The sequence below is a fragment of the Pseudopipra pipra genome, chromosome 1 (assembly GCF_036250125.1).
Source record: "Pseudopipra pipra isolate bDixPip1 chromosome 1, bDixPip1.hap1, whole genome shotgun sequence".
Lineage (NCBI taxonomy): Eukaryota > Metazoa > Chordata > Aves > Passeriformes > Pipridae > Pseudopipra > Pseudopipra pipra.
Window position 1 is genome coordinate 90,804,676 of NC_087549.1, and position 15,095 is coordinate 90,819,770.

Sequence of the window (15,095 nt, forward strand, 5' to 3'; positions counted from 1 at the left end):
ATGATCACTGCCCTGGTCCTGCTGGCCGCAGTATTGCTGATCCAGGCCAGGATGCCATTGGCCTTCTTGGTCACCTGGGCACACTGCTGGCTCATGTTCATCCAGCTGCCAACCAGCACCCACAGGTCCTTTTCTGCTGGGCAGCTTTCCAGGCGCTCTGCCCCAAGCCTGCAGTTTTGCGTAGGGTTGTTGTGGCCCAAGTGCAGGACCTGGCATTTCGCTTGTTGAACCTCATAAACTGACCTCAGCCAGTTGTCCAGCTCTCTCTGTAGAGCCTTCCTACCGTCCAGCAGATTAACATTCCCACCCAACTTGGTGTCATTTTCAAACTGATGGAGAGTGCACTCGGTTGCCTTGTCCAGATCGTCAATAAATATATTAAACAGAACTGGCCTCCAAAGATGAACCATTATTATCCTTGTTGTTGTTCAGTTTCACTTGCTTAGGCTCATACCTTTTATGCCAGGGCATGTGGGGAGGTGAAGCAGTGACATAGGAAATGCATTGTGCAGGAACTTGTCACCATTGCCCCCTATCTCTTCTGTCACTGTGTTCAGCCAGGCAGAGAGAAGACAGCATATCCTGTATCATGTCTGCCTGTTGGGCCTGTCCCAGGGAAGGTAGGGTGCAGTTTTCCAGTATTCTATCTCTCTCTCTCGCTGAAGCTCCTCAACCTACTCACCTCCTCCTTGAGCTTTCTCACAAAGTGGAGGAGTTGCTTTACTTGGGCACACCTCCTACAGCTGTTCTCAGTTCTGCTGGCTGGTAGTGGAATAATTTTGCAGACAAGGTACAGAAAGGCTGAAGGACAGGCTTATAGGAGCTTAGTGATTCTGAGGGCTGACTTCATAAATTTGCCAAATCCTTTGCAACTATCCTATCCTTCTGCTTGAATCCTTCTCCGTTGTTTTTTGTTTGGTGCTGGTGTCATTCAGTTGCTCTCTGCTCTCGTTTTTCCAGTGTGTTCACAGCTCAGTTACCTCAGCTAACTCACATCCTTGACTTAGAGCCTTTACACACTCTGAGACAATAACATGTCACTGAACAGTTTCTACCTCTATGGTACTGCTTCAGAGAGTGAAATGTGCCTTGGGGCTGTGGAGCAGACTTCAGACTGTGTATCAGCTCCTAAAGTCCAACTGTCTAACTTGCAATGCACCCTCTGCATTTTACTTCTGCACTTAGTTGAATTGCTGTGTTGTTTCAAAACAAAGTGACAGTGCTTGTCGATGAAGCTTCCACTTGACACAAATTCCTTTTATTTTCTCATTTCTCTGTCAACTGCTGCCTTGCCTTCCAAGTTTAGATAACAGTTGTCAGGAGATTCAGGCCTTCAGATGACCCTTTAACTATTTTACTCTCTTTTTCTCTGTCTTTGCTGGCTAGGATGTCTGAAAACCCCCAAATCTCTAGCAAAAATATGGCTAATAAATCAAACCATTTGTCCCCAAATTCTCTCTTGTCTCCACAGCTTTTAAAAGCTCTTTTACAGCATGGAAGCAGAGGTTAAACCCTGGGCTGTTTTTCCTGACCAGGGATTTGTACATGGCTCTTCTCACCTGTGTTCCATGTATGAGCAGCAGCCCTGTTCTCCTTGTTCAAGGTTGCTCTGAGTTACCTCGGAGAGCAGAAGAGCCCAGACCTGTACTGTATCACATCCAGTGCGATCTCAAGCTCAAGGATGCTTTTTCCAGATACTCGCTCGTGCTCCAGGAACCCTCTCTTCAGAGCCCTGTGCTTCCCTGCCCTGTGCCTGCCTCACATATGCTGGGTAGGCTGTCCCCTGAGATTTCCTGTTCCAAACTCGCTAATGCTTTAGAATGTCTGTTGTGGCAAGTCCATAACCATCAGAACCTTAAATAATTGTGTTACTTAAGATACAGGGAGGCACTTTCTTATCTGACATAATTTGTTATAGCTCTTCAACCTAGAAAAACTCATGTAGGTTTGTACCAAAGCACTATCAGGTGAGTTATAGGGATGGAAGTCTTCCTCACACCCCTTGGTAGACCACATTTTTCATGTTGCAGTTGGGAAACTGGGTCTCTTAAATCAAAGCATGTATCCTCTGCTTCCTAACATTCTTTTTCATAAAACTGTAAAGAGACCTGGACACAGTCCAGGTAATTCGGGGTTATTTTCTTGCCCTGAATTTCTTCACTAGTCAGTGTATTTTTTTCCACTGCTGTTCCCTGCCAAAGTGGAACATTATGGGAACTTGTTACGTAGTCTAGAGACTGATGAATTGTGAGCATGAGAGATCTGTATATCTGATTTTCCTGGAAGACTCAAAGGAAAATCAGGATGATTTTTAGGACATGAAGAGTGAGTTGTTATTGCTTACCTGCCTCAACCTCTTGATTTAAGTGCCTGACACTAAGGGATGTAGATGTTATTAGGTTGGATATCCAAAACTCATGTGAATCAGAATTAACTCCTGTATACCCCATGAAATAAAAGTCAGGCCATACACATTTATGTCTTCTCTTGTGATCTGAGCAGTTACTCTTTTTCAGAAAATAATATATATTTGGACTTGATTTGTTCTTTCTTGCAGCAGTTCAGCTTGGAAATGAGAGAATTTGGCTGAACCCGTTGCTCAGCCTGGCACTCACACCAGGTTGCAGCTACATTCCCTTGTACTGTGTTACTCTTTCTGTAGTCAAGATACATTCACCAGATGGAGGAATGGAGCTCTCCAGCCAGAGTGCTCACCATGAGAGTGATAGCACACTTGGTTTGGCTTAGTTTCATTTCATCTCCACTTGGAGGAAGGTTTCAATTTTCCTTTCTGTGTCTTTGGTCTTGGCTAACTCTTTAGGATTGCCATGAAAGCCTGATAACCTGTTCTACATGCATTTTGGTTCTTCTCACATATATTTTCCTGTCCAGTGGAAAAAAAATTCAACTTGGTTCACATATAAGACCTGTGTAACATGAATGCAGAAGACAAGACAAGACAATAATGTTGGCAGAGTTTGTTTGTTTGATTCAGATAGCTGAGAGCCAGGAAGTCCAACTTAATACAGTAGTCAGCAACTTAGAGCTCTATATGGGCTAAAAAAAAAAATACACAGGCTTGCTTTATATTACAGCTCTCATCATGGTTACAAAGATACAAGAGTATTGCTTCGTATTCTTCCAGTGTAGATGTAGTCTATGATGGGCAGTAAAAGTCAAGTGTTTCTATATTTACTGCTAGAAATATGTGGGTTTTGCGATGTTTGAAGACACCTGAACAGGACAAAGTTTGTGTCATACAGTACGATGGGGCTTAGATCCCTGACCTTTATCTTATGAGGCTTTCAGAAAGTCTCAGCAGTGTCATAAGACCCTTTGAAGACCTGTTCCCAGCTCCCTGGTTTCCAGTGGTGCACCTGAGAGATCAGCCCATCTGTAGTTTCACTCCACCCCTGCATTTTGGAGGCTGCCCACCTGCTGCTCTGTGAGACTCTTCTGTTTTTTAAATCACTCCTGCAAACACATGCTTAGCCTCTAGCTTTGTGGGGGAGAGTAAGTAGTAAGCAAGTAGTAAGCACCAAGGCCTGCAAGTGAAGTTTATCCTTACAGGAAGGATCCAGCCAACAAAGGGAAATATCCCGTGTAAGTGAGACTCATTTTGCAGTTTTTTTCCTTCCCCTGCTTATACATCTTTCTTAAAATCTGAGAGGTTTAGCATCGGTCTTGAAAGGATGCTCTGCAAAGCACAAATTTGGAATTTTCCATGGAAGAATCTGCCTGCCTCTTTCAATAAATTTAGAAAGTTAGACCTTTTGCCTCTGTTTCAAAAGTGTGACTTTACAACTCCTCTCTGTCATGCTATAAAACTGGGTGGTAGTCATCTTTGAGGAAAAAACGTTTCATACCCCGTTGCTCTTTTCTTGTGAGGCTCAGCAGCAGTGGTGGTTCCCTTTGCAGAGGGTTCAGGAGTGCAACTGGCATCCTAGAAAATGAAAAACACTTGAGTCATTTGCATAGTGGATCAGAATCCAGCCTGCACGGCTGCCGGAGCAAAGACCACAAACTTTCACATTTGAGTCATCTGCTGAAAAGCTACATATTTTCGTGAAGAAAGAACTAAATGTTTACTTTAAAGTAATTTTATTTGCTTTCTTGTAGCCGAGTCATCTTAGTTGGTGAAGGTTATGTATCCACAAGATTTTATTGCCGTGTTTCTGTGTCTGCTGCACTACAGTGATCAGAGTTTGATGTTGCTTGCAGTCATAAGAACAATTGTTCGACTGGAATGTGAATATCAATGTTTGTGTCTATAGAAACTAATCAACATTTCCTCCTAATTTTTGTAAATAGGCTGTGACTGTGGCACTTGGATTTCCTGTCTCTTGCATATCTGAATCAAAAAATCTCTGCAGACAATGATATCTTGTCTTCTGTGTTAGCCATCTATTGCCTCACTAATGGGCATCATCTTTATTATACTCTGTATTTCTTCTGTTGAGATATATCCAGGCATCACTGGAGACTACAGTCTTTCATTTTTATTCTACATCGTGGATTTGTTTGGGGGACTTTCTCAGTAATAACTGTAGAAAATAGCAAGTAATGTAAGAAAAGCAGGTTGAACAGCCTACAATCCGCATTGCACAGCATTCAGTATTTTTCCAGGATAACCTTTCAAAGTTACTTTTTTTCAAACGCAGCGGCAGTTTAGTGTTGATTTTTCTTCCTTTTTACATTTCAGCATGAATGATTCAGGTTGTCTTGAGAACAAGGTACAAAACCCTGCATTATTGTACCTTTTTTAGAAATAGGCCAGCTGTTTCATTGAGTAGCTGTGTAGCACCTTCACATTTGGGGGTGGATATTTGAAATTTGGATGTAGACTTGCCCCAGTACTAGGAATTTGCCTTTTCATTTGCAGGAAAACTTGTCCATAATCAATCAATATATAAACTCTTGACATCTCTCATTTTGTACCCACACAGCAGGAGCTTGTTAGGTAGCACTGAGTATGCTGTATTTTAAAGCTGAAGGACTTGCTCTGATATTTCTGCGTCTGTCTCCTGAGGAGTGCTGTGGTCCTAGGCATATAGGAGGCAGAAGAAGGAGATTGTCCTCCCTTGTTTCCAGCAAAGCTATTGGTTGCCCAGGCAGGGTGGAGCAGAAGGAGGGGATGGAGAGAGAACACAAGCTATGGAGGATGTGCTCAGGGGAAGTGGTGGGGAATGTGGTACTGTCTGAACCAGGAGACTCAGGGGCGGTTATGGCTACAAGCACCAAGTGTGGGGACAGCATTCTGGAGTTGGTGTGACTCTCAGGAGTGGATTGTGTGATGCAATTGGGATTAAGATGAGGAACCGTGAGGAAACTGGTGTTGAGTCTGAGGAGGGAAGCAGCAGGACTAAAGCCATAGAAGAGATGGGAATTCTCTGTTCTGCACATTGGTATGGAGTTTCTGATTCCTGGGGCTGCACTTGGATGCTGCTTGTCCTGTCTGGTGTGAAGATACAAGACGATTCCACTTATGGTTGTTTGTTTGAGTCCAAGCGCTTGATACAGCCTTGTAACCCTACTGAGACAGCAGACTGAATTATGTGGATGCTGTCCCTCTGCACCAGTGCAAAAACCCTGGTGTGGAAACACACAATTTAGCTTAAACTGCTGCTGAGTCTGTTCACACTTGAAGTGGATGAACATTCATACAGTTTGTTTGTGCAGCTCAGTGGTGGAGAAACAATCTCCAAAAAGAGGATGCAACAAGTGTCTTGCTGGCAGTAGTACCTTGTGTGAATGCATCTCTTTCCACCTGTTTGTACACCTTAATCTTGCTGTCCCTGTGCTGTCAGCATGAATCTGGGAATGCAAATTGGGTGTCTTAACGCTACAGCTTTTTTCTCATACATGAGATCCTTGATAGCTTGCAGTTATCTCAGTTCCTCAAATAGAATAAATCTGTCTGCATTTAAAAGTTTCAGCCCTGATAATGACTTTGACCTGTAACTACGTGCAGATGTTCTCTTTTGGGTCTGCCTGTGTCAGCACAAGCTTCCCATGTGCTCACTGTACCTCTCCTTGGAAAGGACCTTCTTAGGTGAGTGTTCCCCAGCTGGTTGGAGGCAAAACTGGGTTAGCATGAAAGAGTGTAAAGAGTAGTTTGTAGCTGCTCCAGTTTATTTTCACCATAATGGATTACAAAACACTTTTACACCAGACTGCTAGCACTTCTGAAGGGAGACAGTCAGCACAGGAAGAGGGGCAGCTGGTGCTGAGCACATGTGTGGGAGGAAAACCTCATCAAGCAGTGTAGCTGGGTTTGGAAAGGACCTTTGTCCACAGTCTCAGTCTCTCTGAGTCTCAGTTCTGTCTCTGCAATGGGGAAAAAAACCTTCTCCCAGGGGCGTTGTGAAAATGTGCTAATTTTAGTAAATCAGGCAGTTAGGTAATATGGTGACAGCCAGAAAATAAACTACAAGGAAAATAGTTGTTCTGTCTTCAAAGCGTAGTGTTTAGGGCCATTTTTAATAGTGAAAATGAAGCAAACTACTGAGTTTTGCTTGTTCAGTAATACCAGCTCTACTACACCATGAATGGCGCCATTTCCTGTGGAAAAACCCCCTGTGTGATCACAAAATTAAAAACTAAGATGAAATATTGTGCAATTGGCCATATTTCTGATATTTCCTTGCCTTTTAGTTCTTGGCTTAACATTTTTGACATGTCTGTATGTGTTTGTATGTGTAATGAACTATTTGTGACCAAGTTCATAGTTGCTTAGTACTTTCTGTCCCAAGGTGTTAAGCACTTTAAGAGGGCTTAAAGGACATTCAAGCATCTTACACTTCTGCCATTATGTGTCTTTAAGCACATTTCTCTCTCCAAAAGTGCTTACTTTTGGTTTTTAAAAATGATTATAGCTTTAAGTGAAGGAGGTGAGAGGGGAAATGTTCTTCTAAATCTGATAAAAAATCATGATTGGTTATTTTTTGCAAATCTCCCTGATAAACCATTTCCATGTATTTATAAGTCCTTGCATTGTAACAGGTGAGTGGGAGGTACCAAAAAATATTGCTATGAATCCACAGATGTTGTCAGCAAGAAAACAGCTGGATTAACTCTCATAACTAGGCTTAAATTATTTTGAAAATTACACTATTTGAAATTAACATAATTGCACAGTGTTCAAGGAGTTGGGTGTCTTACTGTATAACAGAGGAAACAGGTACACTGATAAGTAAAAAAATAAAATTAGCAGAGTACTGGGTGCTGAGTATGCATCTCTCCAGCAGATTTCATTTGGAGTTACGAGGATTCAGCAACCTTGAAAACCAAGCACGCAGATTCTAAGGCACAAAAATAAGTTGACGTGAAACAATTTTGGTCTTGGCAAGTTTGTTTGCCACAGAGTAAATGCCATGTGAACCCCATGTGTAAGAGCAACCCCTTAGTAACTCCCCTTGGCCATGCTCTTAGGACAGGGTGCCTTGTGGTAAACAAGAGGTGCCTCACCACCCTGCCCTTCTGTGTTTACTTGGGCTGCCTGTTGGCATACACCCTTCTGTGCACCCAACTGCCTCCTTTGTCAGACCGTCTTGCCACTCTTGCTGTAGCTTCACAAGATCATTTCTCTCTGTAGTATGGGTAGAATAAGCACAATGATGGAAAATGGCTTTGGATTTTTATTTTCTTGAGGAGGTAAAAGATGTTGTGCCTTGTCCAGGCACTGTTGTTTGAACAGTGTTAGGGCTTTTGTTGCAGAGGTTGGAATGTTTAGTCGTTTGACTTTGCTGCTATTCTGTTTGTTTTATGCAGCTAGCAACATATCACAGATCTATTTTTTGATTAGGCAGCATTCCTGTACTATAATAATTCAGAAGCAGCACTCACCCACTAGTTGTGTGAAACACCTGTTGCTTAACTTCTCTACATGTGCTTCTTGCCCTTGTCTTCCCTTAGGTACAGTTTACTCTGTGCAAGTTGTAAACTCCATGGAGCAAATGTTTGCACAGTGCATAGCACAGCAGGACCTAGGTTTCATCGTGGTTTCTGGACATGCTGTTATGTAAGTAAGAGTACTCCGTCTTACTGAGCAATTAGAACAGTTCACATTAGCTGAACTTGTAGAGTTTCCTATGTGCAGGCCAGTGAGAAAAGGGATTTCTTTTTTTTTCCAGGCTGAGAGGGGCTTTTGAAATGTTCTCCAAATCACAGCAGCAGCTGGCTGTTTGGGCACTGGACAAAGACATGATTTGGAAATAGCTTCAAAGTTTTAGAGATGGCCCTTCACATACTAATGCTCCCAGATGAGTTAAATGGGGGAAGTTCACACCCCTCTTGGTGCTGTTGTTTCAGTTTGCCAAGCTGCAGACTCAGCGTGAGTGCAGCGTGCAGGTTTTCATAGTGAGAGCTTTTGTTGCTCCCAGAAACTTAATTGCTCTCAAAGGCAAACCCAGAATCTGGAGGACCCAGTACAACCTGCTGAGAGAACATAAATGAGATACTATCATGTTTCTGTGCTTGGGCTTGCATGGAGTGAGTTTGCTTTGTGAGCGAATGCCTTTGGAATACACTGGTGGTTTTTTTGTCAATTCTTAGACGTAAGAGTAATTGTTGTTATTAGGCATCTATGTTCTGCATCTAGTTACTGTTCATGTTTTCTAGAAAGTGTGCAGACAAAAAGAAAAATTTGTTGTGCCTTGAAATCATAAAAGTATTTCTGCATTTAAATGAATTGATAGCCTTGATCCAGCCATCATCCAGCCATCATCCCTTCAAACAGACACAGAGGGAGAGCTGGCCAGTTGTCATTTGACCACTGCTGTCTATCTTTGCTTATAGACAGTGCTTAAAATGCCAGTATTTAATTGTTCCTTTTTTTTTTTATGCTAGTTTGCTAGCCACTTTCGTCCTTAAACAAATGAACCATGATGGCAACTGAGAAGAAACTGCCTTTTTTAGATAAGGAATAGAATTTTCAAATGTCCTTATATAGCATGATTCCATAAGTTTTATTTTCCTAAGTAACTCTTGTAAAAATTTGTGGAGAAAGTCTATAAGTTGTTCTGAGAGATTTCTGTCATTTTTATCCATAACCCAGTTTTCCTCATCTCCTTCAATGGTTAGTTTGTAGGCTCTCCATTCATAGGAATACTGTTTTGATATATTTTGCATGGAAACTGAAGCAGGAAAAGGTTTTAAGGTAAGCCAGCCAAATAAATAATCCAGGGTCTTTTGATCAGCTTCCATTAGTATTAAAACAGTAATCTGCCCTATTAGATGTTATTTGAAAGGAAGTTCAGTGTTTAAAGAAGATAAACATACCAGTTGATATTCAATATGTCTTCTCAAGTCACCAGCAGAAACCTCACTGAACCTTGTTGGCAGAGGTGCCTTCTGCATAGGGTTCCTGAAAACACCTCCCCAGCTATTGGCTTAGTTTCTAAAATGTTCTGGCACTGCAGTGGGTCTGGTGCCAGCACTGAACGCTTGGTCCAGCTCCAGTTGGAGCTGAAGAAAGGCTGAATTTTAAGACCTCTAGGATGCCTTCAGGTCCAGAAGAAACCGAGCACTGGAATAATGTGTCATCCAAACTGTGGTGTATTCCTAGAAATTGATGAATATGCTATTTTAACTTGTGGATTTTATATAGCTGCAGGTACTGAGATATTAGCGCTTAGAAGAGAGAGATCTGCAGGTCTTTAAGATTGCCTGGCACACAAACAAGTGAAGATCTAAATTGCTTTGAGCTGCTGATAGTTTTCACAGCTTTGTGCAGACACACCTTTGCTGGTACTGACAAAACGCAAATACCAGTTTCACATCACTGTGCTCTCCTTGGCTGGTGTACATCTTAAAACAGTACTATACCTTCACAACTTTGGCAGAGAAAATGGAAAGAAGGGGTCAGCAGCAACAGTAGCCTCTTACCAAATGGTTGGTTTAAAACGCTTCGAGTAATGACAGAAATGAATTTTAAAATAACGTTTTATCTGTTGTTTGAAAACTGGACATTTAGTGCATTACATCACCCTGACCCCAGGCCACTGTGCTGAAGTCACACTGGGTGCAAGAACAGACTGTGGTCCATGATGAGGACAGTAGCAAATGAAGAAAAGACATTATTTTCTTTCTGCAACAGTGAGTTCCTTCAAACGTCATAGACAACTGAAAAGTCTGTTTTCAAAACATCTCTGACCCTATATGCAAATAAAATTTTTATAATTTCAGCTTTTGCTAGAAATCATATCTGTTATGCCTCTTTATGACAAAACACTGGCATATTAGTACCAAATGCTTCTTAAAGAAACTCATTTGAAATCCAGGGTGGAAAGTAAAAGGGTGTAGAGAATCCACCTAATCCATCTCATGGACCACTATATATTTCAGCTGTCAATAACAGCCTACCTGTTGTTGTCAGCCACTTCTGTGAGCCCTTGCCTGCAACTATGGAGTTAGAAATGAACAGGCAAACTCTGGCCAGTATCACTGGCATGGCAGTTGGGGTATATTAGCTTTACTAATTTGTTGGAAAAGAAGTCACTATTTGACCCTCCAATGGCAAAACTATCAGTGTTCTCAGCTGCTGTTAGCACTGGATTTAATCTCAGTACTTTTGCCATCTGCTATAAAAGCATTGCAGACTACTAGAGGAGTGGAAAATTGCATTGGCTTTGGGAAGCTTTCAGCAGAGCTGAGCAGATTCTTTGATTTGCCGTGATCAAACATCCTGATTGACAGAGCGGAACTTGAGTTCCCTTTTTGACTCGGCAACTGAAGTTTGCTGTGAATTCTTCTAATGATATGGCATGCAACCTTCTTGAATTAAAAATTACAGTGGCTGTGCTCCCTGAGTGCTGCAGTGGTGGCACAACAGCAACACTGACTGAAGTCTCTGCTGTGGGTGCATGTCTGCTGCCTTTATCTGCTCTGCTGGGTGTTACTCCTGCCTCTCCTCTAAGGGCAGCAAGGCAGGCCTCACAGCAGGCACGCAGCACATTCAACACCTTTGTCAGCTGAAATATTTTCTCTTATTCTTCTACTAGGTTTCTGTCACAATGTACAAGATGCTGTGACAATTTAGGTTGCTTTTTTTAGCCTACGACCTGCATTTCTACCATTGTAGGCTCTGAACACTTTTGTCAGTTCTGGATTGCTTTGTGGCTCACCTGGTTTTCTCCGGTATCTTCATCAAGCGCTAAACTTACCAGTATTGCTCAGTAAATAACTCCAATGCAAGGTAAAGCGCTTTCCCACTGTTACAATTCTCAGTCTTCCAAAAAGCCAGTAGATGGGGTGTGTGCAATTCCTGTGCAAAATCACTGTACTTCGCAGCCCAAAGATCCAGCTTTAGTTTTTACATTTTTGCTGCAGAGCATCTTTTTTTATTGTTGTGGTTGTTGTTGTTAGAGGTGGCCCTCCACATGAATCACAAAATTAAGCAACCCTAAGCATAAGCACACAAAATTCTTGATTGATACTTCTGCATGAAGTACTCTGAGCATGGTGTGCTGTGCAAGTTGCAACACTGTTAGGTCTTTGAAATCTGAGTATGAATTTTTATCATAAGCTTTTTTTTTTAATTAGACTATTAATGAACTAGAAATATATCTATATCTATATCTATCTATCTATATATATATCTGGGTTACCACAGACTTCTGCTAAACTTGAGGTTACAGTATTAAGTGTAGAAGTCATGGGGACGACTATGAAATACATTTCATATTTTGTGTCTCCAAGCCCAGCATGTAAATGTCTATTTGTAGGCATAATTCTGTTGATCATACATGTCATAATTGAATTTGCTGGCAGTGTAAATTAAAATATTTTGTTCTTACTAATAATGTTAATAATGATTACGTAAATAATAATGTTAATACAAACTGTAGGAAGGGTCACTAGTCACATCCCTGGGTGGATTTCATGCCTGTAGGTCAGTTGTGGTAGACTTGAAATGAGAAGGTATCTAAAACAGGAGACAAGTGGGTTTGGGACAGGTGAATCCCTGAGTTGTGTTACTCAAGGGAGGTCACAGCAGAGCAGATCATGCATGAACCAACATGTAAATAAGCTGGCCCAAGGTCATTTATGCCATTCAAAATGAAACTTTCTAGGGATGGAGTCCTGTTAGGTAGGTCCTAGCTGCTTGTACCTGATTCAAGTGATTTGGTAATAGTTAACCAAGGGAACTCTACTAAAACACAATCCATGTCTGACAAGTACGCACATAAGGTAGGAATATCTTGCCAATAAATAACTTAGAGTCAGAACACTATATCAGAATTCAGTTATTTTCTGAGAAGAAGAGTAAATGCTGATCGTAAAGATCTACAGCTAAAGTTTGACAAGAGATTTTTGGAAAGAAATTATGTGCATACACACATCACTCTGCTCCAAGCTTTAATGCAATTGCGGAAGGGTAAAAATCTTCAAATAGCAGACTAGCCTCAATTAATTAAAAATGAAAATTTAATGGTAGACTGTGACAGAGTCATGAAGGCATTGGTTTTGTTTGTGCCTGTAATGAAAGGGACAAATAAAACGAACCTGTTACTTAGCCCTGCCTTTCAGAAGAGAACCACAATAGACATGTTTTAATCTGGTGCGGTAAAGCGTGCCCAAAACACTCTGAGCATTTAACAGTTGCACAAATGATTTACTTTCCTAGCAGTCTGATTTTGTATTATAGCATATTCTGTTTTCCTTCTGTCTTTAATGTACAGTTCTGCTGACCATGCAGTTCACACTGGCTGCCTCAGGCAGAAGTACAGGTCAGCTTTTGAATGCAGGAGAATTCATGAAATTTAAGTATTTTGTGTACAGCTAATGGCAGTTGTGCAAGTACAAAGACTTTGCTTTATCAGCAGATGAGGTCTAAGTTTACATTTATGTCCACATTCAATCCTTACGTTTATTGAAGTTGAGGGAAAAAAATTAGGAGCTCGGTGCAGTCTTTAACAATCTGCTTTGGTAGCTGGCCAGTCCACTTACACTTGCATGAAGCATATGCTAGGGTGGTTCTTTCTTCCATTAACTCTTTGATGCTTGGAAACAGGAATGATTCACATGACGTGGCAGGGGAAATTAATATAAATGCAAGATTAGCAGAAACTTTGTAATCACCTTGTATCAAGCCAGGAAAGGATTTATGTACTGTGAGAATGATTAGATGGCAATGTTTGCTGGACTGCTGTGGCAGAAAAGGGATATTTGAGAAGGTGATCCAGCTCTGCTGGAGTCTGCATGGTAAGCGGAGGGCAGCCTTTCCACTTGGAAACTAGAATTGGGTTGGGCACTTTCTGGTCAGTCAAAAGGGTTGCTGGGTGTTGTTTGTGGTAGCTCAGCTGTTTCGCATGTGACATGGCTGTGTTTTCTCACTTCTTGCCCCAGCTGGAGTAGAAGGCTCTTTGCCAGCATTGCTCTTGTCTGGTTAAGGCTTTTTATGTTGATCTGGGAAGAGATGAAGAGGAATCATATCCATGCATGGAGAAATGCTTATGAGCAGAGTGCAGAGGGAAGGCCACATACCCCTGATTCCCAAGTGCAAAAGTAACCAGTGCCGACTTGGGAGCTAGTTTGTGGCACCTCAGCTTGTCCCAGCCAAGCGTCCATCCTGCAGTGAGCAAAGAGTGGGGTGGGACTTCCATGCAAGGTGATTATTGCCGTCTCCAAATGCTATGGAGGAGAGTCATTCGAGAGCAACAGTAGGAGCTTTTTCTCAGGGTTAAATAGTGTGCTCCTCCTTTAAACCAGGGAGATGAGAGTCTGGGAGAAGGATATGAAAAAACGATTAGCTTAAATTGAAACCTGGCACCTGGAACACCTCAAGCTTTGGCAGACCTCGAGATAATACTTCAAAGTTGTTCAGCCCCACAAGGTACAGTATAATTTTCTGTTTGGTGAAAGTATTACTCGGAAACTGGAGTCATTCTCGGGGCTTCCTTGTGCACTGTCACACTAGGTAGAAAATAGCTCCTGGCTGAGCTGACTCTGAGCCTGCACATTCTGAGCTGCTTACTTGCCTATTCTCTATCTCCCTAAGTATTTAGCAGTAAACCTTTACCCAGAATTGGTTTTACCACACTGAGCAACCAACGTAAATATACCCGAACTACTGAATCTGCCTTTACCAAAATGAACTTCTATATTTTAAAATCATTAAAGCTGAAGCAACATAAATATTCTTTGTTTCATGACAGCATAAAAGGAGCATGGCCTCCTAATTACTCTGAAATTCAAATGTGTACAGGGAAAGTGCAAGGCCCCCTCTCCCTGCAATTTGCCAGCTATCTGTCTCCTTACTTGATTAGGTTTGTTTGGGCACTGAAGAGAAATTTAGCACATTGGCTTATCTGTGAATTTACCTTTCTGACACTGATGGGGTGATTCCCAGAGGTACTCAGAGGCAGAGAATGTCTTTCCACAGTCACTGACTGAGTGCCTCTAATTCTCACTGTAGTTTGTGGACCTGGCTTCTCTTTTGGTAGGTTTACAGGGGAGAAAGCAAGTCATCCCAGTTCAGTTTTTTTTAGCCACGTGCGTTTGAAGCTCATTTGGAAATATAATTAATACATGCCTGCATGTAAGTAGGATTTTAGGTTGTAAGGTTAATAATTGGTTTTGATGCTGTTTGCTGCTTGAATGTTGGAGGGTTTTTATCTAAGGTAAAAAGAACGTAATTATTTTTAACTTATAGCAAAACCCACATTTTCTCTTAAATGTCTTAGTATGAAGTATATTTAAACTAAATTTCTGCACAAATATTTTCCTAGAGATTAGCTGTCAAGTACAATAAAAAAAATTGCACTTTTGCAGGGACCCAATGAGACTTTGCAAATTCAGATTTATTCTCAGTGTTAAATGTGGTTGAAGATGTCATTTCTTAAACAGCACTTTTAGAAGTAGTTAGCTTAAAAGTATAGCAATTCAAAGCACAGAGGGAATGATTTTGAAGTGTAAAGTCTTGAAACAATGCAGAGGTTGACAGTTTCACTACAATTAGAAGCAAGGCAGGCACAACTCCCACTTCTGAAAACTTTCCTATCGCACTGCTTCCTCTCTTGGCCTAGAAAACCTCAAAAAAAACCCCCTTTGAGTGGCTTTGCTTATTGACTTAGCATAGTTATACTCAATACCAT

General features: G+C 41.5%; 1 protein-coding gene across 21 annotated transcripts in view; it reads left to right on the forward strand.

Annotated features, from left to right (window-relative positions):
* The window catches only part of ATXN1 (ataxin 1), a 348,923-nt gene that overhangs the window by 228,976 nt on the left and 104,852 nt on the right, over positions 1-15,095 (forward strand). For 2 of the 21 annotated variants that reach the window (XM_064664960.1, XM_064664890.1), the window contains exon 4: positions 7,915-8,020. The exons of 17 other annotated variants lie outside the window; for them this stretch is intronic. The gene's annotated coding sequence lies outside the window, so the exon portion shown is untranslated. Of the gene's footprint in view, positions 1-7,914; positions 8,021-10,843; positions 11,195-15,095 lie in introns of those variants that run through there. 2 more of the 21 variants (XM_064664927.1, XM_064665049.1) reach the window with 2 other exon arrangements.